General features: G+C 35.2%; 1 long non-coding RNA gene across 1 annotated transcript; it reads left to right on the top strand.

The window, feature by feature from the left end:
* The first annotated feature begins 5,101 nt into the window (after positions 1-5,101).
* On the top strand, positions 5,102-5,744 carry LOC132783400 (uncharacterized). The gene is made up of 3 exons (XR_009632147.1): positions 5,102-5,193; positions 5,278-5,530; positions 5,595-5,744. It is a non-coding gene; the product is annotated as an uncharacterized LOC132783400 (long non-coding RNA).
* The last annotated feature ends 19,002 nt before the right edge of the window (positions 5,745-24,746 follow it).

Raw genomic sequence — 24,746 nt, 5'->3', positions numbered from 1 at the left:
CTCTGTGTATGTTTTTGTCTCTCTTCCACTTGCTTTCCGGAAGCATTTTTATATACTCTGCACTCATAATGGGCTTGGCATCAAAGAATGCAGTAAAAATATCTCTGTGTATGTTTTTGTCTCTCTTCCACTTGCTTTCCGGAAGCATTTTTATATACTCTGCACTCATAATGGGCTTGGCATCAAAGAATGCAGTAAAAATATCTACAAACTCTTTTTTGTTTTCATTGAAAGTTTTCTTTGTATGCAGAATAATTGCCCGCAATCATATTATAAACAAACAAATTGAATGTGTGAAGAGATTGTCAGATATTTTCCTATTCAAAGGTGTATAAAAGTTAAAATGCCTGAATTCAAATAAAATCCTATAAACCTTTGACTTCTGAGAAACAGAAGCTATTTTCTTAGTTATTGGGTCTTCTAGGAATTTCTTTGCCTAGGCATTAAAGTGAAACAAATTTAACTGCAAACTGGAAGAAGGCCATTTCAATTCAATAGTAAACTAACAAAACAGAAATCGTAATTCAATTAAAATAGTGTTGAAAATTGTTTGGAAAAATATCAACATTAAATGAAACACAAAAATAAACTCAGTAACTTTTTAATGAATCTTCAAAAAAGGCAAATATGGGACAAAGACAGCAACAGAGAAAGCTGAAAGCAGAAAGCAGAAAGAGAGATAGAAAATCCAAGTTGACTAGCTGCACAAATTGTGTGCATAGTTTTTAGCAATTTGTTTACAAGTTTTTCCTGCTGAAGCAAAAATACAATTTCCGTGTTAAGTTGGAAAACAAACAAACTGTCTGCCAATTTTTAACGTTCTGCCAGACTTAACCCAACAACGAAGCTCAATGCAATCGAGTGCTAGTTGAGTTCAAAATCAAGAATCAAGAATTGAGTACCGACTACCCGAGTGCCGACTACCAAACAAGCACCATCGCTCGAGAGTGAGAAAGAGAGGTGGACATAGAGAAGAGAGAGAGAGAGGGAGAATAGAGAGGGAACTGCGTCTAGTTGGTAGTTCGAACATGGAAGATGGAGCAAAAGTAAATTTCCACTTGCAGTCAATAATCAACTAAGCATAAAATAGTATTTGAGCTATTGAAGCAGCAAAAATTTGTTGCTGCTGTTGCCAGCAAGCCAGCAGAAAATGTATTAACGACTACGTAATACCTTTTAAATTGTCTAAATAACAAATTAAATATATAAACATTAATAATTTTATACTATTTAGATGTGTATAAAGGAATTATTGAAGATGTGTCTTTACAAGCAAGGAATCAAGCAAAGAATATTAAAAAAAATATTGGCTTCATGATTAATTATTATTTCGCAAGTATTGTTTAATTGCTAGTTGATAACAATGACAAATAAAATTAAAACAGGTTTTAAATATTTTTAAATATTCTTTTTTCCTCGAAGTCGTGCGGATCTGTCAATCATCAAATGTTGTTATTCCCATTTGGGTGTTATTTAATGGGTACAGAGTACAAAAATATCAAGAAGAAAAATCCGCTTACACATTGGACTTGCACTTGGTAAGTTGCCCAAAAGAATGCTGCAAAGAAGAAAAAATTGAAGAAAATATATATATGAGAAATATTGTGTGTAGCACGACGACGACGAGTAGTTTCTTCGTATTCCACGCTTTTCCTTCAGTTTGAGGAAATTTATTTGAAATTCTGCACATGCTCGCACTCAATTTAAGTTAAATTATTTTTCAGCAATTTCTAAATATATAAATGTATATAATAGTATGTATGTATGTCTAAGCATTTCCTATGCACAGCTGCGGGAAATAATCAGGAAGAGTGACGTTCGAAGGGCAGTCGAGGGGGGTAAATAAGCTGGCAAAAGGTAAATGGGAAAGGTGCAACCAAAAAACAGCAAAGAGAAAAAAGATTTCTAGCTAATTTGCGGCAATAACATCAAAGCCGCTTTTGCCTTTTTTCCTTGCTACCCTTTTCCCAGGTTTCTGTTTTTTTTTCTGTTTTTGCTGTGCCTAACCAATTGGCCTTTTTTCTGTACTTTGCTGTACTGTGCTGATGGGCGTATTCAAGGGCCGGAAATGTGGGCGTAGCAGGCGTGGCGTGTACAGTGTGTGCTCATCTGTTAAATGTTGCGTAGAAAATCATTTTGTGCCGTCTCATTTCGGTTCTTGTTATTGAAAATGTTAGCCGCTTTAATTTTGTTTGCACTAGAATTTGCAGAAGATTTGCAAATTTGAAAAAATGAAGAGCTGCCTTTAATTAAGCATACGCCTCGTGTCTCGCACGCTCTATATATGTCTTTTTTTGGCCATTGCTTCTCCACACTAAACATGATTTACATATAAACAGGAAACTCAGCTGAAATAATAAAAGCAATTGAATGCAGGAAGTCGCGTCCCCCTTCCATTATCTTTCTGCGAATGGCAATTTCAATTCGCAGCGAACTTTTTATTGTTTCTCGCGCAATTCTCAGTTCCCTGTTGGATACCATATATGTGTTTCTTTTTGGCGCGTCCTTTGATGGCAGTTTTGAATATACAAAGGACACGCCACAAGCACACACACACCCATACACACACATTAGAGCGGCAGCCAAAAGATAACTTAAACGACTCTGAAAGCAGTTGATTCAAGTGCTTAAAGATTAAAGGTAGTCCAGGGACATTCCCCAGCAATATATCAAGTAGTCAATCAGCCTTTATAGATTTGCTGCTGATGATAACCCTGGGAAAAGTCAAGGGAAACCTATTTGCTGCTCGTGCTGCTGCTGCTGAGCTGCTGCTACTTTTGATATCAAGTCGCAACATCCTTTTTGCCTTTGGGCTGGGCTTCGGTTCTCTAAGCTGGCAACATGGAAACCCATAGAAATGCCGTGCAAAACACATTTTTGTTTACCATTCTAGCTGAATTGTGGGTGGAACGTAAAAGCCACAGCAGACTCAAGTGCTCAGGTCTAGCCAGCAGCTTGGTCAGAGCAGGGCAAACAGGACGAGAGCAAGCTGGACGAGAAAGCGATTTAAAGGATTTTCGCGTTAAGCGTTGCCTGTCAGCGTTTGGCATGCGGCTTACAGGTGGCCCCATAGTTTATGCGCTTAAACAGCAAATGACTCCCACTCCCCCTTTAAATGAATGGTCTCCACCATTTGCGATCTCTCTAACAGATATGTAACTGCATTTTATTGCATTAGCCAAACTAGCAAGGAAAATATATTGCAATTGCCAACAAAAAATAGAAAGTTGTTAGGCAAAAGCTGGCAATAAACTTGTTGCTAAAGTGAAACACGATTATAATTAAATCGTCATTTGAACAACTAGCTTTAAACATGAGTTTTGAAAAATGTATATTAGAATTGGATTTGATTTATAAATTTACTACGTAGACGTTGTTTATTAAAACAATTTTACTTTCATAAAAGAAAGATATAAAGCCAAGTAATAAATAGAAATCATGGCGTTGTCAATGTTAAGAAGTAAGAAAATTACAATCGATTTTCTCAACTGAGATACACATTTTGAATAAAAGCAAAACTGTGCAAAGCAAATTAATATTGCGCAGAAATCTAAAATATACCAAATATATGGTATATTGATATAGTAATCCATTAAAAATATACAATAGAATAAACAAATATACCCGTAAACCAGTAGTAAGTTGACGTTTTTTCAAAACAAAAGAATTTCTTAATAACTTCACAATCTTTATCTAATACATACATACATTTCCAGCAGGCTTATAGTTATGTATATCATAATATCCTTCTACTCTATGGGTAACGGGTATAAAAATAAATAAAGAAGTTTTGCAAACCGTGTTTGCAAGTGTGATGAATCGATTAGATTAATCTGATTTGATAAAAATATTAGCGCCAAAGAGAATCTTTAACTATGTGCGAAATATATATGCAATGCTATATTCAGTTTTTTTGCTTGCACTGTAAACATACTTTTAATTGCAAATTCGAAAATGCACGATTCGCCGAAAATGTGGAAAAATATCGAAAAACGAAATCATCTACGAAATGCATAATTCAATTTTACGCGCCGTTGAACTTTCTAATGAATTATCACAGCGCAGAACTTTTCATTGGATCTGTGTTCTGTTCTGTTCGGTTCGGTTCTGTTCTGTTTTTATTGCATTTCCATTACATTTCGCATTTGGGAGGTTGAACCCCTTTCACGCTTTCTCTTTCTGTCTGCGTTGTTGGTATTCCGATAGTTAGCTGGATAGATTTGGAATGCTGTTTCGCCCTTCGTTTCATTTCACTACGTTCAATTAATGAGCAATTTGATTGCTAGACTGCAAAAATATTTTCACAAATTTGTGCACACTGCCAAAGTTCGCAAATATTATGTGAATTTCTACAAAATAACAAAAATAATTTGCACATCAAAAAATTGTACACATAACGTTGTTTTTTTCGGGGATCTGAATAAATATGCCATATGTCAGGCAGACAAAGAGGCAACGAGCTGACAGATTGCGTCGCATCACATCAACTCGGTGAAAAGTTCATAAAGAGTTTGCCAAAAAAATTGTGAAATGAAACAACTGAAAGTACTTTTCAGTTCGAGAGCTGAACTTACAAGACAGTCAGACAGACAAATGCATGTACTTCTACTTGTATTTAGTCGGCTGTGAAACAGCTGCAAAATGACAACAACATCGGCATATTATGAAAACGTGGGCAACACATGGCAATTGCTTATAAGTATTATCTGCTGTTAGATTTTTCATTTTGAGTTTTAAACAAACTTTGACAGAAATAGAAATGTGGAGTAAAAGATGGAGAGTATTAATAATAAAGTTGATTTTTATTTCATGCAAAATTAAAGTTAAAATGTACATCTCACAATATATTCCGAAACTTCGAGGAAATCAAAAGTTATCACCTGATTTATTAATACCCTTTTTCTACGAATAGATTGCAAACTTATTGTTATTCAACTCTTTCTAAAGTCGAAGACAATTTTCGTTGTTGTTAGTTGATTTTGTGGCATAAAAGCAATATAATACAAAATAAACAAAAAGGCGAATATGAATTCAAGCTTCATTCCTCTTTTTTTTATTTTTGATTGTTTTCAATTTTCTTGTCAATATGACAAAGTATTGACAGGTTTATTGGGAAAACATGTCGACAATATGCGACCAAAATTCAGATAAGAAAACTTTCATAATTTATATGATTTGCATGCAAAGTTTGTAGTAAGTATATAAATTTCGAGAGACACACTCGCACACATTTCATTTCACACTTTTGCACACACGCGCCATGCAAATTGAGTGCAGCTGTTATCAGAAAGGCGCCAAGAAAAAGGAATGACAAAGAAGAGCAAACAGATAATGCTTGATAAATGTGCGTACAATGTGTGGAGGCCACACTGAAGGACGACGAGTTAACAACATAAAGCGCCTTTTAACAGCACCCGCACCACATCTCCTGAACTCTTCCCTTCCCCCCCGCTCATCGCACATTTCCACACCGCGCGCCTTGTGCGGCTTTTTATATGCAAATTTGTTAAGGGTTAACATTTGACTGAAGGTCAGTTGGCAATGGTTTGTATTTGGTATTGCCACAATATATATTGTATATCATTTTTTTTAAGCGACAAAATTGATTGACATTTTGCACCCTTGAGGCTGTTTTCAATATACCAAACGACTACCAAAAACACTCCTTCTCCCATGCCAAGCATTCTAGAGAGCGAGAGATGATTTTCTGCTGATAAACCCTTTAAGCCATTTTTAGTTTATTGTTATACAACGGCTACACAAAAAAAAACGTAAAAAAATAAAAAAAAAAAAATAAATAAATTTTCATATAAATTGAATGTGAGCAGTGGATGAAATGTGAAATGTGTTGCCTCCGGGCCATTTCATTGTGCGTGTTGAAGTTTGACAATGGCCGGGAATGTGAAGGGAGAAACGAGAGTGCGGGGGGAATATCCAGATGATAGAGGACTTTGTCAAAAGGTGGGGTAAAGTTGACTTGACTTTAAGCTTCACAAGTGTTTTTTTTGATGTGACAATGTAAATTTAATGCTACCTCTTTAAATTTGTCGACTTTTTCATTCGTTGACATGACACAGGGAAAATATTGTGTGAATTAACAGTTGTCAGAGGCGATTGGTTAGCTTTGATTTATTAAAAAAAAATGTTAAAAAATTGGAAAGGATAAAATATTGCGTCTATTAAAAGCTTATTAATGATATCTTCTAATTGGAAGTAGCCATTATAAATTAGTATTGTAATACGTATTAAATAGAAATAAAATAAATTGCATTTAGAAGTGAATTGACATATAAATATTATTCATCAAATTCAAAAGCTGAAACGATTAAGCCCCTTCTTATGTGAAATAAAGTTTGCTTAAAATTTTTGCCATGCTCACTTCCACCCCTTGACAGTCTTGTAGATTTCGAGCTCTACCACATATTTTTAATGTTGTTGTATATAGATATACTAACTATTGCTTTTAGTATATTTTAATGACTTGTATTTGTTATATGGTTTTATGGACTGTATTTTTTTCTCTCAAAAACTCTAATTTAGGGAAGAAAATATTTCTAGCAAATAATTAATGAAATAGTGACTGCTTGCAAATTGAGTAAAAGTATTTAAAAGTTTATAACGTAAATAACCGTAATTGGCTGAGACATGTGTTTTATGACAGCATGTTTTTATTTAAGTTAGCTTATTCAAAATTATTTAAACTCTAAGCCAAATTTTTGTATAATTCTTCTAGAAATCCTTTTGTCGCCAGTGCGTTAGTGTTAATTAGAATTATATCTAACCTTTTTAAATAAATAAATAATTTAGTTTCTACTTTATAAGATATGTGCCTATTTTATTTCCTTATTCCTATTTGTTGTCCTTAAATTATTCCGTTTATATTTTCTTCATCTGACACTTTAAAGCCTTCTGAAGTTGTGCTTAATTTGGTAACTTAATGTCAATCTTTTTGGTGCCATTACGAGCATAAACACCCCTTAAAAGTAAACCCTTCCTCCCTTCTTCGATGACAAAAGTGTAGCATAAAGTTGTAACTTTTTCATTGGTTGTGCATTTTGTTTGTTATTTTGCTCGATCCCCGCCGCATATGTAAGGTGCTTCCCCCTCCTTTGTCGCTCCCTCAGTCCAGCATCTTTCACAGCTCTCATACGAGTTTCTGTGTGCAAGTTTCTTGTTGACATAAAAGTTTCCGCTTTTTTGGACGCTGCTTGGGGATGTAGAGAGAGATGGTGAGAAGGGGAGAGGGGTGCAACTTTTTTCGTTTGTTGCTGCATCTCTGCGTCTTTTATAGTGGACTTATATCCACGAATTTGCTGCGGCAACAAATTACAAATTGATTATACGTTCAACAAATGTGTTAATGTGGCATTGTTTGCAAACTTTTGTGGTGCGGTGCGGTGCGGTGCGGTGTGCAAGGACGCAGTGGGACGGGGAAAACTGTGTGTGAGTTGCCGAGTTGCCGAGTTGCCGAGCTGCTTCACTCGCCACTGACCATAATATATTACAACAAAACTTTCATACATAGAGAAAGAGACAGAGACAGCGACATAGAGAGTGATATGTCTGCACATATATGGAGAAAAGTTTTGCTCGAGTTTTTCGTTTTTCGTTTCCACTTTTTAACGCGGCCAACAAAAATCCCTTCCACTCGCTCCCTCTCCTGAAATTACACATTTTGTAAACTCGCTGACATGCGTAAAGTTTCCATGCTAGCAAAATTTATTATGACCAAATGTGGGCGCCATCGGCGGGGAGTGAGATTCGACAGTTGTCCAGCTGCGCTCCGAAGGTCAAAGTAGTTAAAAATGTTGAGCTGCTGCTATTTTAGATTTGTTGAAGCATGGCGTCGAAAACTTTTCTTTTATTACATTTTTTGATAATTCTACATATTGTATTCATTAACATTTGAGAAGCTTTTGACTTGAATTAATTTTGTTTTATTTCGTTTGGTTGTTGGGTTGTTGCAACATAAATTACATATGTTTGCCGTCAATTAAATTAGAAATTTTAATATTGTCAAGGATTTTCATAAATATTATGTTACATAACATATTATTAGCAAAGCTTGATTAAGGTTTTTTATTCTTCAACTTCTTAACATTTGACAATGAAGTTTTTAATTTATTTCCGGCAAAGTCAATATTTCGTTATTTGTAGTTTCGAAACATCAGACTGCTCTAATATTTCATCCAATAATTGTCTCCATATTGGGCATAGCAGTATCATATTTTTAATAAGCTTTGTGTGCTTATTATTTTGTATTTACTCATCTAAACTTTCATTTCCAAATTTCTTAATGAAATAACGCATTCTTGCTTTCAATTACATTTCAGTGAAATTTCAAATGAAATATTTCATTTTCAAGTTGTTGTCAAACAATGACACGCAATATGCTTTTTCTTCCATCAATATTCATTTTCTATTTTTAATTTTTCACCTTTTCACACTTAAAATCTAAGTTACAAATTTCTTTCTGGTAGGAAGAATTTTTCGTTATCAATTAGTTTTCAGTTTTGAACAATGAAATATTTCATTTTTAAGTCATTGCCTGACTCCTGTAAAGTCTCGCTTAATATAAATGCAGTATCATATTTTTAGGCAATTTTATTGAATGCGTTCTTTCTATCATCAATTTGATTTTTCCGCTTTTACATTTGTACCTTTGCCTTTTAACATTTAACAAATAATTTTCACATTTCTTTCAGAAATTAGGAATTGTTTTTCTTTATCAATTAAGTTTGCAGTTTTCGAATATGAAATATTTCATTTTCAATTTGTTGCCAGACTTTTCTAAAGTGTCGCTTAATAATTGCATATATTAAGTATTATAGTAAATGCGGTATCATATTTTCAGGCAATTGCACTGCCAAAAACACAAAAAAAGAAAGGAAACTTCTAGTCCTAGTCTCTATTGAGCTCAGTCTCAGTTTCAAATTCAGTTTCGTTGTTGTCGTCTGCTTTTCGGTGTCTGTCAGTTTTGGCTTATCACAGAAAACTAATTTGTTAAAATGTTGCCCGACTTATTTGTCGTAAAGGATGAAGAGAGAAAGAGTGGGAGGAGGAAAAGGAGAACTGGGCATTGCCAGGATGATGCTGTGATGCTGGCGAACTGCAAGAAATGCGCTGAACTGAAATCTCAAGCATCCATCATACGCCTGATGGGCCACTGGCAACGTCGTTGCTGCTGCTGCTGCCGCTTCTGATGTTGCTGTTGCTGCCACACCGTCAGATGCCACAGTTGGTGGCAGTAGTGTTGTGGAATGGCAACTGAGACTTTTTCGGCGATGCTCTTGTCGCCTCAATGACATTTTGTGATGAAAAATAAGTGAGGAGAAATAAATTCATGTAGCAGGCATGTTTTTTTTTTTGCTTTAGTTTGCTTTGCTTTGCTTTCTTTGTATGCGCGACATCAACTTGACTTTCAAGTCAAGTAAACTGCAAGTCGAATGCTTTGTGCGCCTTTTCAGTTGCCGCTTTTCTGTTACCATTCCATTCCTCTCCGTTTCCTCTCTCATATCTCTTGTCGCTCATCTGCTTTGGCAGTTTCCTTTTTGGGCGCTGTGCTTATGCTTTGTGTGCTCGTTAAGCTTTCTTGTGCCGAGGCTTATTTGCTGTCTTTCAAGCATCTTCAGGAGGCAAACGATGTCGCTTCTCATTTTAATGCCCAAGCAATCGGCCCGTTACATATTAAATTTTAAGTGGCTGACGCTTCTTTTTACGTTTATTTTTTTTAGCAGTAGAAGAGCCGCAACATGATTGCCTCTTTAATGGATCATGGAGCATTGCACACGACAGCATCACAGACAACCAGCACAGACACAGACACCGGTAGTCGACAGAGTCGAGAGAGAGAGAGAGAGGCAGAAATGAGAGTTGGCAGGCACTGTTAGGACACGGTGGTTAAAGCTCAATGAGGTGTCGCCATGATTTAGTTAGTTGTTATGTTGCAGTCACTGCACTTCCGGTCTATAACCCGGAACAGCATATTTGACTGTGTAAAACCAAGTTTGCCAGCTAACCATTTCCTCTTCTTACTCCCTCGGTCTCTTTTTCTATCTACATGCTGAGCACTGCTTTAATTTCTCCATCTTGTGCTTGCATTCAAGCATGAAAATTTACCTTGCCATGCAATTTAAGCTAACCTGTGTTCATTTTGAATTTCGAAAATGCTCTATGAAATTTAATAATAATTTAATTTATCTTATTTATACTTATGTATATATCAAAACTATCATAGCAAACGTGACCTGAATATTTACAACTATATAATATGAGAAATGTTAATTAATAGTTTGATTTAAATATGTTATTAGAACCAATTAATAACATGTGCCAATAAAAAATACAAAACGGAGTGCTCAACTGTGAGATACTTACAATCCGTTCTCAATCAAAGCAAAAGAGTATGGGAATAAAATATAATATAATAATGCCATTTAAATATACCAAATTATGGTAATTTACCAAAACATGCTACACTATACCAAATTACTTTACCAAAAATACCTTAAATATACCAAATTAATTCGCCAACAATATATCAATGAAATGTATCAAAATTTATATTTGGTATAATGATATAGCAAAGGCTGTAAATAAATATAAATATATATTGCTATCTCCTTTATTTAAAACTTTAGATCTAGGCATTTAAACAGAATGTTACATATATTTCCTGGTGGCACAGTTATAAAAAAAAAGTTACCTTAATCGAGGGTTGTGCTCTATATTTTTATTCACATTTGTATACTAAACACTAACAACTTTCTATACTCACTGAAATGTCGTGAAATTTCTTGTAATTCGAATAAGTTTGAAGCTTGCTGTATGCAAGACTTTATTTAAATTTAAACTTTAAAGCCTCAACACAAAAGCTTAAGCGTAGGCTGCGGCATCAAGTTGCATGTGGCAACTGCAGAACTGTCGAGTTTGCTGACCACTCATAGGTCACATTTACTTGCCATTTACTTACAACAAACTTGAGAAGCATATCTGATCTTTTTGCCTCTTTCAATCCACAGTAATTCTTTGGTCTGCGTTTTTCAGTATTTTTGCTTCTTCTCTGTTTTCTGTTACTTCAACTCGAAAAAGTGACACTCAACTTTGCCATGTGAAGCAAATAAATCATCGTAAGTTTTCAGTTTTCAGCCGGTGCAAAGGCCACACGGCAGCTTTCCCCACTTTTCCCACTGCTCCTGCCTTACGCTCAGCGAATGTCCAGTGCTTTTTTCCCCGAACTGCTCTCAAGTTAATTCAATTTAAGGGAAGCGCAAAAAAAAGAAGAAACTTTGTCGAGCAGTTTCTTTTTTTATTTATATATACTATTTTTTTGTTGTGTTAAGGATTCGCTTTGGCGCTTCACATTTTGCGCAAAGTTTGCAGCTCGAGCGAGTTGACACGTCATCAGGACAAAGCTACCGAAATTGTTCTATTGAAAATGTAACGCAGAAAGCGGCAAGTCACATGATAAACAACACAAAAAAGGACAATGCCATGTCCTGGTCGTTCTCTATCTCTTTCCCCACTGAGGTTGCTTAAACTTGAGCTTGAAATTTGCTTCAGTTTCAGTTTCAGCTTCAGCTTCAGTTTTAGCTTGAGCTTTTGCTGTTCTGTAAGCATTTCCTGCTCAACTATTCGCCATTATAAAACCCACAATAAATCCACACTTTGTTGCCCTTCCATTTTGATTTACTTGCCATACATGATGTTCTATTCCCTCTCACACTCCTCTCTGTTATCCCCCTAAATCACTTCACCCACTCCTCGCCCATTCATTGATGTGAAAGTTATGCGAAAAGTTTTGATTTGTTTAGTACATTTATTTCACAATGCCAAAGCAAAGCGTTTCGAATGTTGGTCGAAAAATTCGGAACTGCTTTTCCAAATTAACTAAAACTGCTGGAATTGAAGTCATTTTTATTTTTTCCAATATCTCTCTGCACTTTGTTTCACTTTGTTGTTGTTGTTGTTGTTGTTGTTGTTGCCGTTGATGTTGTTATTTTAAGTGTGTTTCCCCTGTATGAAAATTTGTTTTGCTTTGGTTTTCTGTTTGTTTCTTTTGTCTAAGCCAAAAAAGCGTTTCAATCAGCCATCCCTTTCTCGTCTCTCTGTGTTGCTATCTCTTTCGCTTTTGCAAGTTTTCCGTTATAAACTTGAGTTATAATTGAAAATATTGCTGTTGTTATTCATGTTGTTGCTGTTGTTGTTGTTGTTGTTGTTGTTGTTGTTGTAGGTGTCAGTTGTTGGTGTTGTTATTGTGTGGGTTCTCCTTGAAGGAGCAGCTGTTCTTTGGTTTTAATTAAATTTTCCTGTCCACAAAAGTTTAATAGGTAACATGCTGAGAAATGAGTGTATAAACAGAAATCATTTGTTTACGGCAATGTTGCATAACAATGAGAATAACAACAACAACAAAACTGAGAAACAGAAAAACAACTTAACAAAGCCAGTTTGAATTACCAAGTGCGGATAACAAATACCACAATATGTGTGAGGTGTTCTGTTGAGTTTTTAAAGAAAGAGAATTTTCGATGCTAAATAACACCTAATAAATTTTATACCACTCTGTGCACTCAATAAACTTACTATTTGCTTACTCAAGTGGCTTCATTTGCACCTGTTTGTAAGTTATAGCATATTTTATAAACAACTCAAAAGTATGCTAAAATTTTTCATAAAACTAATTTCAAACAGAAGATAGAAAAAAATATATTAGCAGTTAACAAAACCAACATTTTATTATTGTATAATAATATGTTCAATCAACATTTAATAAAATGCATTTGCTTTGTATATTTTTAATTTATAGTTTATTGCAAATATTAATATTTATTTCGATTTAAAATTTTGCTGTCTCTTTGCGTCGATAACGAATATCGCAAAATGTGTTTTGTGCAGATTTTACAGGAATAAAATGGCTGATACTAAATAACAGTTAATAAATTTTATACCACTCTCTGCACTCAATGAACTTTTCATTTGCTTACTCAAGTGGCTTCGTTTGCACCTGTTTCCAAGTTGAAGCCGCTTAAAACTATGGTTCAATTTTTTTTAAAAACTAAATTCAGTAAGAAAACTGTATTAGCCGCTAATCAATATTGCCAAATATGTGTTTTTCTTTCAATATTCCAAATGATTTCAGACTTTTAGAATTTCTTCTTGCCTAAATTAGTATTCGGCTGTTACAACTATTTATTAATTAAACAATAAAGACAATCACTATCAAATTTTTTCGCAATAAACATATACAATAAACATGCGTTTTAAAGTTGATCGATGGACGCATGATTTGATAACAGACTTGACCAATAAAAACATATTAATTTTTGATGTTGACTGTCATCTCATGGAAACAATTTTTTGGTTTTTGATTAATTTGATTACACACCATTTGTTGATACCTAAAATTATACAAATTATAAAAAAGAAATCAAACCCACCACAAAACGAATTTTTGTTTTTGCAACTCGAATTTCTTCTTTATATATTTTATTGTCAATGAACAAAATTAATATTTATTCCCATTAAACATTTTCCTGTATACCGATTAATGCAAAATATTTATAATTTAATTTGAATTTATTTACAGTAGATACAATTGACAGCTGACAATTGGCGAAGCGTTTTAAAGTTGATCGATTGACACATGCCTCAAATCGCGCAGTTCAATAGTTCAATTTGATAACAGGCTTAACCAATAAAAACATATTAATTTTTGATGTTGACTGCCATCTCATGGAAACTATTTTTTTTGTTTCATTGATTAATTTGATTACACACGATTTGTTCATGCATAAAATTATACAAATTGTGAAAGAACTGACTAATTCCCAACTGTTCCACAAGTCCCATATCAAGCTGTCAATATTCTGCTTTTTTTTTTTTGGTATTTACTTTTTTGCTATTTGCAGCATTTCCTTATTGAGCGTTCAGTTCAAAACGTGAAACTGACATATCAGAGCCATTAGTTATTAATTAACAGACCGCATTTGTTTTCATTAATTAGCAATACTGTGTAATATCGTATGCTGGATGCATATGCGGCGTATACGCAATAATCCAAATTATATAATAAAATCATGCATTTCGAATGCTGCTAGAGACACTTATTAATTAATAATGTGTGAGCATGCGAATAATAGGAATTTAATGGTAATAGCTCAATTGCAATTGCAATTTAAAATCAATCGAATGGTTGAGAAGAGGAAAGAAAATTTCGTATTTCGGGAAAGCCAAACAAAAACAAAAACAATTAAAGTGCGTCTAAGCAAATGCAACAATAAGCCTAATCAATAATAAACAAAACATGAATTGCTCTTGACAAGGCGAATCAAACAATTAAAGTGAAACACAAGTTAAAACATTTATTTGGGACAAGTGCAGCAATTATTTCGATCAAAATGCATTCGCATAATTATTAAGTTCAAGTGCAATCAGTTTGCCTTAAAGAGCTTCGAGTGGTGAAGATTTTATTTAAGTAAATGCTGAATTCATAAAATTGCAGTCAAGACAAACTTATTAAGAGGCAACAACAACAACAGCAGCAACAATAAACCGTCTTCAACTTGAAAAGCAACAAAACGAAGCTAAAACTAAACTAAATGCAGACATAAATATTTTATGCTTAAAGTAAAAAACTTTTGCAATTTGACTGCTGCAGCTGCAGTTGCTGTTGCAGTTGCACATAGCCAAAAGCTGCTGAATTTTGTTGCACACACACACAAATACATTTACCGACACACACACACACACATGGAAACATTGTGGCCTCGACGCAGCAGTCGTTGGTGGAGCTGCCTTTTTGTGAGCTTGGCCAAAATCTAAACATAAGTTAGCATTTAACTTGGCGCAGGGCGCAAAAGCATAAAACACGCACAACAACACACCACATGCCAGCACACACACACACACACACACACACATACCAGCACAACCACAAAAGTGTTTCCCTTCCCCTTTTTCCTACTGCTGCTAGTTTTACACACACACTTTGGTGATCCACTTCCGTTGTGTGTGAGATAAGAAATTTACTTGGCCATTTGGATTCCGGAAGCCTTTCGTCGTCTGGGACATGGTGTAAGCGACCCAGCTCTGAGAGAAAGGGTCCAAGGGGGTCAAGAGCAGACTAAGAAACCAGGGGAAATGTAGCCCATACTCAGACTTAGTCTCAGTCTCAGTCTCAGGTATGGGTTTCTCTTGGAGTAAAAGGAATTTCAGCGTGTAGCAAGTCAATTAAAAGTTTTTTCTTTCCTTTTTTGCGCTTGCAGTTGTTGTTAGTAGAATATATGATATTAGTTGGGGAGTTGCGAAATCTAAAAGGAAAAAGGAGTTCAAAGTATGCATAGATTGATTGCGTATTCTGGCTAACAAAAATATGCAATACTTCTATTATATAAACTGAACATGCTTTTACATATCAATTTTCTATCTACATATTATATATAAAAGTCAAATTCTTTTATTTCCCAACTAGTGATTTATAAAAAACTAACTAGTAATTTATAAAGTAATCCAATAAATTACCGAAAAAAAAATCCGTTCTTATTAAATAATAGATATACAGTCTTGATTTACAGAATTTGTTTTAATTTAAGTATTTGTGAGCATAGCAATTTATGTAGGCTTCAAATATCCTTCAACTGTTATTTTTGTGTTGACTATTTTACTAATCGTACTCTACTTGTCATTAATGCTTGCTCTCTAATTCCCATTCTTGTAACATTCTTAACATGTTTCGCATAGAAAAATCAGCGAAAGACTGAACCCAGAGTAACTTGGCTTTGAATAATTTATGGTCAGCAGAACTAATTAAAATTTCATGAACACGTCTCGAATGAAATTTAATGAAAACATTTGATTTCATTGTTGTTGGCTGTAGAGCTCTTTTTTTTGCTCCTCTCTAAGTTGTCTCGTGTCCATTTGCTGTACGCTTTCATTTCATTAAGATGCCGACGACATGATCTTTTAATTTCATTTAGATAAATATTTGCTTTCTATTTCCAATTGGTTTCAGTTTGCCATGCTGACTGGAATATTCATTGGGCGACAAACTTGTGGTACTCGAATGCTTCACTCTCTTTTAATTAAAGCTTGTTAGTGCTGAGTGTTTATGAAGTGGAAGCTGGTATAATTCAATTTCAATTTCAATTTCAATTCAATACACTCAAGATTTACTCTACAATTACAAAGTTGAAATGGGTAAAAGCTACACATTGTTTTAAATATATTTGTGAAAAAGGGTGTTCAACATTTATTTTTAACTAATTGTTCTAAATTTGTATTTATAGATCCAAAAAAAATATTAAGCATTTTTACAATAATAGGACTATTTTAAATTTTTAATTTATTATTCAAGGATTTATATTTCTTTGTATTATATTCAATGGTATAATAATTTGGTAAAATTCTAAATTAAATTTAATTCAATTAAAATTTCCTTCCTTAGAATAAGTTTCACAAATACTTTAATAGACCGTAATTGGCAAGTAAAGCTAGGCTTATTTATTTTAAGTTCCACTCAATTATTTTTTATTAAGTTTTAAGCCCCACTTCAACTTAAGGTTTTGTTTTCTTCCGTTTCTAGTTGAATGTTTTGTATTACAAAATTTTAGTTAACATTCGAGGGAAGTTCTAAGCCTCTTTTGGGGCAAATGAAACTATGAATAATATTCGCAAAATACTCGTGCTTTCGACATATTTCAATTGATTTGAAAGCAAGTCATCGAGTCGCGACGCAACGCTTTGCTTCGCTTCGTGTCTGGCTTGGTCTGCCAATCAATTTCAATGTTCGCAATTTGTCCGGCATTGTCATAAATTGCCTGGGCTAATGCCAGACTGTCCTCTGACTCCCTCCAACTACTATTTGCCACAAAGCTGCTACTAGCTGGTCACCTGTCAATTATTTTAACAAGACAAAACGCATCAATGGAGCTCATGGAACTCATGGAGCTCATGGGCTCGCCTCGTCTCAATTTTTCGGGTCGAACAAGGGAGTAAATTTATACAATGTGTCAGCCATTTGCTTTATCTACATGAAGTATGCGACAACGTTGACCCCTCTCTCCTCTATTTACACATAGTATATATTGTGTTTTATAGATTGCAAAAATAAAAAGAGAGAGCAAGAGCGAAAGCGAGAGATCCTGGAACGTGAAAATCCCCTTTGCGTTGAAATGGCTTAATGTCACTTTATTTCATGCGGTCTTGTCACGTCTGTCTGCGCTTTTTCTCTGCGTTGTTTTTTTCGTCTCGTTGTTTTTGCTTTTGTTTTTGGTATTTCCATTGTTGAACTAGCCCTGGCACGTTGTCCATCAGTCAAATGTATATCGATTTCTGTTCAGTGCCATGCTCTTGGCATTAGTTTTGCCAATCAACACGCCCCAAATAGCTTGTCAATTATTTGGCAATTTCATTGGGTCCCGGTGACAATGGGATTTGTTGCGTTTCATTTAATATTTTCCAGGGCAAGGGATCATCAGAGCGAGAGAGAGAGAGAGGGGGACGAGAGCAAAAACAACTTAAACCAACAGCTCGTGCCAGCTGTTATAAATAAAGATTTTCGCCAGAGGCATTTAATTTATTCAAAATAGTAGTTATTTCCGTGAGCTTTGTCGCCAATTTGATTGCGCGCCCATTTCAATTAAAATGCCGACTTATGTCCAAATGGGTTCGACAATGTCCTGCTTTCCCCCTTTTTCCTCCTTCACCCAAAAATTTGCCAGCTCCTTCCCATTGTCCCCTATGCGAAAAATATATATTTTTGTCGCTCCCCCTTTTAGCTCAATTTAAATGCCGTCATGGGGATCAACATCAACTGCCTATCAATTGCAGGCAGCGTGCCATGAAAATTGAAAATTAGCACAGACCAACAGAGTATCAGAGAGCGAGTATCACAGCATCAGCATCAGCATCAGCATCAGAAGTGGGAGTTGGGAAACGGGTTGTTGTGTTGTGGCTGGCTTGGGTTCCGCTAATTGGCAACCATCCCTTTACCCGCTTCCCCCTTCTCTGCAGTCATCCCTCCGCAGTAACACAGCCATCGCAAGCATTTTCCATTGTCATGTCAATGGGATTTTATGGTACTTTGGACAGAGGCCGGCAAATGTTTGGGCCCTATTTTCGTTTTTCTCTTTTTTAGCAGTGCTTTTCCAATCCGTGAACATTTGATTTATTGAGATGTCGCCCATATTCGGCGATATACAGACTTATTTTAACAACCAAAATCAAGGGGTAGCTCAAAATGATTTAATTTTAATAATCAAAGTAAAAGATTTTGTTCGACTTTGTACTTAAAAGTGACTTAGTTTGCTTTTACAACATGTTGAATGTATTTTAACGTGGTATTATTTAGTTAAAGTAAAAATAAATTGCAATTAAAATATAGATGAAGAATTATTAAAGTGTATTTCCCATATTATATTCATTCAAGTATTATTCATAATAATAATAACTCGCTTTATAATTTAAATATGTAATGCCTACAGTAAAAAAATGTAAAGCAAGTTATTTTAAAAAGTTATAGAAATATGAGCAAAAATATATTTAATGAAATATATATTTGTGTTTCCATTTAGATTTCATCATAAATTTTATTCCATAATTCACTAGTTTTATCCTTTAATTTCATTTTCTATTTTAAGTTTTTAAAAATGCCATTATAATTCTTTTTCCACTTTTCTATTCGTAACATGTGTGTGAGTCCATCTGTATCTATTACCAAAGCAAACAGTCCACACAACAAATCACAACGCCTTGTCGCCTAATCGAGCCCAGTAACAAACCAATCTGGACTTACACACACACGCACAGCTCTCAACAATGAAGTAATTGAAAAAATAACTGCCCCTTGCAGCAGTAACACAACTCTGGACACCACTGTGCCCGCCCCTCTGCCATGACTGTAAGGCAATGTAACACACAAAAAAATCGTAGCATACATTACGGCTGCGATGGCAATGGAAAATGCGACTGCGACGGCGACGGCGACGGCGACTTCGACTGCAAAATGCGCAAGCAGCGAGCACAAATGTGAAGCCAACAATAACAACAACAACAACAACTAAGAGAGAAGCAACAACGACAATAACTGGCCATGTTGGTCACTTTTGCTCGTTGAGAAATTGACATTTAAACATGAAATTCCCGAACAAAGTCGAAGGCAACAACAATGGCCGAGGCCAGACCCAGGCCACTTTTGGGCTATATGTTTGAAAATTGTATAACTTCCCTCTGCACTCTCTATCTCTCTCTGCTGTCCACTTTGGTGTCCACTCTGTGAGTGTATGTGTGTGTGTGCCTGGCGGTGTCCTTGCTAGAGCAAATCCCTACACGACTGCAATCTCAGCATTGCAAGCATTTCGACCAAAAACTTTATATGGCTGCAGTTGAAAAAGAAATTGAAAATGCTGCCTTGCCTCCTTTGCCTCCTCGCTCCCCCTCTTTGTGCACTGAAGCACATATCTATGTATCATTGTAGGTATTCCCCATATGACTGTCTATCTAACTGTCTATATGTCTTTGGCGCACTGCCTCCACTGTCTGTGTGCACTTATCGATTGCTCATACGTCGCGTTGTCCCAAAGTGTTGAAAAGTACCCAAAACAGCAAAAGAAGAACTAAAAAAAAAACAAGCAGAGAAATATATATCGACAGAGCAGAGAAAATGAAAAGCAATGAGAATGTGCACAAAAGTTGAATCAAATACCAAATACCAAAGGCAGAAATCACACATTCTTACACAGAAAAACCCATTAACACTAATCGCTTCCCCACAGACACATAAACAATTTATCTGCCGCACACATACGCGAGACAGAGAATGAGAGAGAGAGAGAGAGAGAGAGAGAGAGAGAGAGAGAGAGAGAGAGATGAATAGAGTGAGTGCTTTTCTGTTATTTGGCCACAAGATCGAACTCGGAAAGTTTTTTTTTTTTTTGGTCTCGGCATCAGAATTGCATTTCCCTTCACTTTGCCATCACACACATCGCGCAGCTTTTCTTCGCTTTCTCCGTCTTTCGATTTTCTGTGAATATTTTGCTTACGTTGGCGGCAAATTTATCACGTTAACCTTTGGGAAATGCTCATATAATTTATCTTCAGGAAAGTAAATTTTCAAAACAGCCAGCACACACATACAGCTTAACGTTGAGCTTCTCCTTCTCTCTCTCTCGCTTCTGCCTTTTGCGTTCGTACTAAAAGTTTCCTTCGACTTTGCCACAAAAATGCTCAGGGGTGCTAGCAAAATGTGTCTGCTTCCGTATTTGTATTTTCCTTAAAAAATGGCGTGGCATTTAAAGGCCATGTGAGTGTAAGTGTGTGTATGTGTGTGTGTATGTGAAGTCCACACTTAGTCTCAATCAGCCTCCTCAGTTTGTTGGCCTGCAAAAAAATTAGGTTAATTTGCTGTGCCAGCAATTGATGAGATCCCATCCAAAAACACTTGGCAAATAATTAATAAAACGCTGCTGTGGCCGGCGTTTTACGGAGGCGAGATTTAAAGCGCCAAAATACCTCAGGTGGTCATTCATCCAGGTGCCGGAAAATTCAATAAATTAACTTTTCTTCTTGACGCAACTTCGCTTGTTCGACGGATTTTTAAATTTGAGTTTAGTATGAGAAAAATATTTTACATTAAAGCTGCAAAGTAGGTTAAGTTGGTTTCTGCACATTAAATATTTCAAACTAAGTAAAAACTACATACTTGGAAGTGCTTTTAAATGATAATTCTATGAAAGCAAAAAAATCTAATATTAAAAGCATACTTATTAAATTAGCTAATAAATTGTAAATATAATGTTGTTTGATAATTTTTTTTTTTATAAAATTACAATAGCCTGTTCCTTTAAAGTATTTGGATATATTATTTTTTCTTTAAAATACAATAGAAATTACTTTTAGTATCATTAATTTGCCTTCATGTTAAAAAAAATGCACTTAGTGTTTAATTTTCCAACTTATTTAAGATTTTATAATTTTGCCCTATTCTCTTTGTTAATGTTCACTTTTAATATACATTTTTATTTTGGACTCGCTCGTTTCTCGCCTTAATTTGCCGAACTTGAACTGGAGAATTGACGATCCGGCATGTAGAGTTTGAACATTGCTCACCACATTGTCGTCGCTTCATTATGAAAGTTTTGCTTTATAGTTTTCGTTACATAAATGCTGAAAACTTAATTTCTGCTAAGTGAACTTGTTAAGTTTTGCGTTCTTCGCTCTTCGCTCTCTCGCTTGCTCTTGCTCTTGTTGTTGTCATTTGCCGCCGCTTTTATTATGACTGCAAGGGCTCAGCCCCCAAAAGGATGTCAGGAGAACGGGAAGGGGCAAGAACAGGGGGCGTGGTAAGAGAGGAGACGTCCCTGCGGCTGCCTTTGACACTTTGGTGGACAATTTTTGCTTTCTATTTTTAGTTTGCTTCTTCTGGTGTTTTCATCCTCCACTACTTCATCTTCACGGCGAAGCTTTAAGCGCATTAAATGCGACTGCGATGAGTGCAAAAACTCTGTAAATGGAATTTAAAATGTTGCCACTAAAAAACTTTTGAAATAATTGCACTGGGCTACAAAGTCCAGACAGTTGCCAGCCATCAAGACACGCTTAAAGGGGTTAAGAACTAAGAACAGTTAAAAGCAACAATAAATGCGACGCTAAAGGAGAATTCACAGCAACTATGAAAGAGTTGAATAGAGAGAACCATTGAGCTATCGACAGCGCTATAGTTGGACTAATTTAGAAAATAATAATAAAATACTAATAAACATTAAAATTGTGTATTATTAATGCAAGTGAAATTGGGAATACAAGGTGATAAACATAATTTGTTGCTTAAATTGGAGCACAACCTGCTTGACAACCTGATTTAGGAGTGCACTGTGAAAATACAATTTTAAATTGAAAAAATTAATAAATGAATAATTTGCTAATTTCATATCTGATTCAAAACCGAAGAGCAAACCAAAATAACTGCTAGAAAAATAATAAAAATTAGAATATATTAAATAATATTCATATTATTTATTGACTAGAAAAATTGAGTATGGAAATATGGTGGTCGAAAAGAATATTAAAGAGAATCAACTAATCTATTTTCGTATTGAATTTAAACATCTCACAAAGTACTAAGAAAATAAATATTGTTTGCGTTTTTGCTTTAAAACGGAGTGCATCATTTTCTATATTGTACATACAATAAACAAGCGAAATAATGATGTCACAAATAATGATTAGCAATATTTTGCTGGGTGGTGATGATGATGGTAACTGCGACACTCACAATTAAGCAGATTAACTGTGCAAAAGGCCAAAAACTGCTGACTTGTGTCGGCTTTTCACACATGATGGCCAACGAAAAGTGCATCAAAATTCAATTAAATACGACAGAGAGATCAACACTTCATATGCAGCTGGCGAAAGAGTGAGGGTGAAATGGAAGTCAACAGTTGACTGGAATCACGAAGAGCAGGTGCACGGGTCATAGGTCACAGACACACACTCACACACACACACACAAATACAGTGAGCAAGCGCTGCACATTTAGTCAGGTTAAATGAACCGCATCTATTGACTATCTCGCCAGGCTTCGACGTCGTTGGCGTTCCAGTTGGCGTTGTCGTTGTCGTTGTCGATGTCGATGGCAAATTTTGCTTTTGAAGGCAACATAAATTTTTCAAACGATTGACTCAGCAAAATGACCATGAATGTGTGACATCAGCAATGACCTGGACGCAGGTCCAGTGCCAAGCAATTCCCATCATCATTATCATCATCATTATTATCTATAACAGAGAGTAAGGGAAGCAGAGAGAGATAGAGAGAGAGTAAATATCCAAAGGTAAATACGTGCATTGCCTTGCTTCCGTTATCAGTCAGTCAGCTTGTTTGCCAGACAGACGCCTCCGTCTCCGCTTTCGTCTGCTCCGTTCCGCTCCTTTCCCAGCCACGCCCCCACACAAAGAGAGAACGCCCACTACTTCGACTTGTGTGCTTATTGACGCTTTGAAGTCTGTTGAATTTGTACAATTTTGTCGCCCCAGCTGAGTGGACAGAGCTCAGACCGAAAACAGACAGCCAGGCTAATGTCAGTAGACAGCCTCCGTCGTAACCCTTTTCCCCCCTTCACTGCCTATTCGAGTGTTGAAGATTAACTTTGAAAGATTTCCGTTGTAGCAAATTGCTTAACATTGCATTTGCGGTTCAATGGGCTTCTCAGCTGGGCAGCGCATCCAAAAGTGTCAGATTCGAGAGCTGCATACGCTGCGTATGATTGATATGATTTGACAGTGCTGCAGTTGAAGACAAATTACAGAGCTAATTGGCTGAAGCGAGCTTCTGTTTGGTGAACAATTAACAAAGTACGTATTATAAAATATTTCGGTTAATTTCCAAGCATCAGCTTAGCTTCAGTTGTTGATTTTGTAGCTGCCAATAATACATTGTGTTTGCTGGATTATGTTCGAAATATTTAAGTTGCCAACAGATGTCAGATTGCGTTAAATGTCAAACGAAATTTGCAAAAGGTTAAATAAATGTAGCAAGAAGCGAGGGCTAAATATTTTCCCCAAGGCGAACAATTGCCAACGGCATCGTTGTCCTCAACGTCCTGGCAACTAATAAAACGTGCGCTAAATATTTATGAATTTTCATTTTACGGCACCTTTGAAAGCCAGCTGGAAAAAACACTCACAGCAGTCAACAATGCTGCAAAACTGTGGTTCTCGGACACTGGTCAACGGTTCTTATATAATTTACACACAGCACACAACGACAAAAACAACGACAACGACAGCGACAGCGACAAGGAGAGCAACGAACCAAAATAGCAGCAACAACAATACGCACAAAAGTGTACAAAAAATTAACATAAACCGTAAAAATGTTGTAGAGAGAAACACCAAAAATAAAAAAGCGCTACAGAAATGATAAAGCAAAGAAGTTGAATTTATAAAGTCGCATAGTAAATACACTTTTCAATTATAAATAAAAAAAATAACGTTAATTTTTGCTTAAATTCATTTTACTCTAGTGTAAGTAATTAATTATAGTGTCAGTAAAATATAGAACAATATAGAAATTACAAATCTTTTAGAAATATAAAAATAATAATAGCAAGTTTCAAGTTTTACTATCTCTAGACTAACTTGGAATATTTAGCCTAGAATTAAATTATAAGAAAAAACCATTTGCCTAATATTTTATTAAATTATTACAAACAATCAAATTAGGCAGTCTTGGAATATTGGCTAACTAATATAATATTGTGAGTCTCGATTTGTTTTTTTTAACTCAGCCAAGAGCTGTAAGAAAAGGTAAACATAGAAAGACTGTTGATTAGACTTGAGTAAAATTCAAAATGTAAAAAATATGTAAACATTGCTGGTCTTAGGTTAGACGAACGTTTACTAGCATTAAAATTTATTTAATATTTTTTATTTATTAATATATGATGTTTGAAAAGAAGGTAATATGCCAAAACATTTGGTATTTAATAATACTTTACTATAACAACAATATTCAAATGATTATATAAATTTAACAAAATTGTGTGTTTAAAACAGTTTCTTGAAGCTACTGAAAAAAAGCCAAATTTTTCTTGGCCATTAGAATTGGCGCTTTCAGGCTTTTTAGGGTAGAGCAAGTTTCTTAAAAGGTAAAAAAATTAAAAAGTAGTCTAATAAGACGTTGTAAAAAAAAATGCAAATGATACTAAAATGTGTAGCACCTTTTAATAGTAAACTATAGCACCCAACAT

Source organism: Drosophila nasuta, chromosome 2L (genome assembly GCF_023558535.2).
Source record: "Drosophila nasuta strain 15112-1781.00 chromosome 2L, ASM2355853v1, whole genome shotgun sequence".
Taxonomy (NCBI): domain Eukaryota; kingdom Metazoa; phylum Arthropoda; class Insecta; order Diptera; family Drosophilidae; genus Drosophila; species Drosophila nasuta.
The sequence above is the reverse complement of the archived record's forward strand: the minus strand, read 5'-3'. Positions and strand labels throughout refer to the sequence as shown.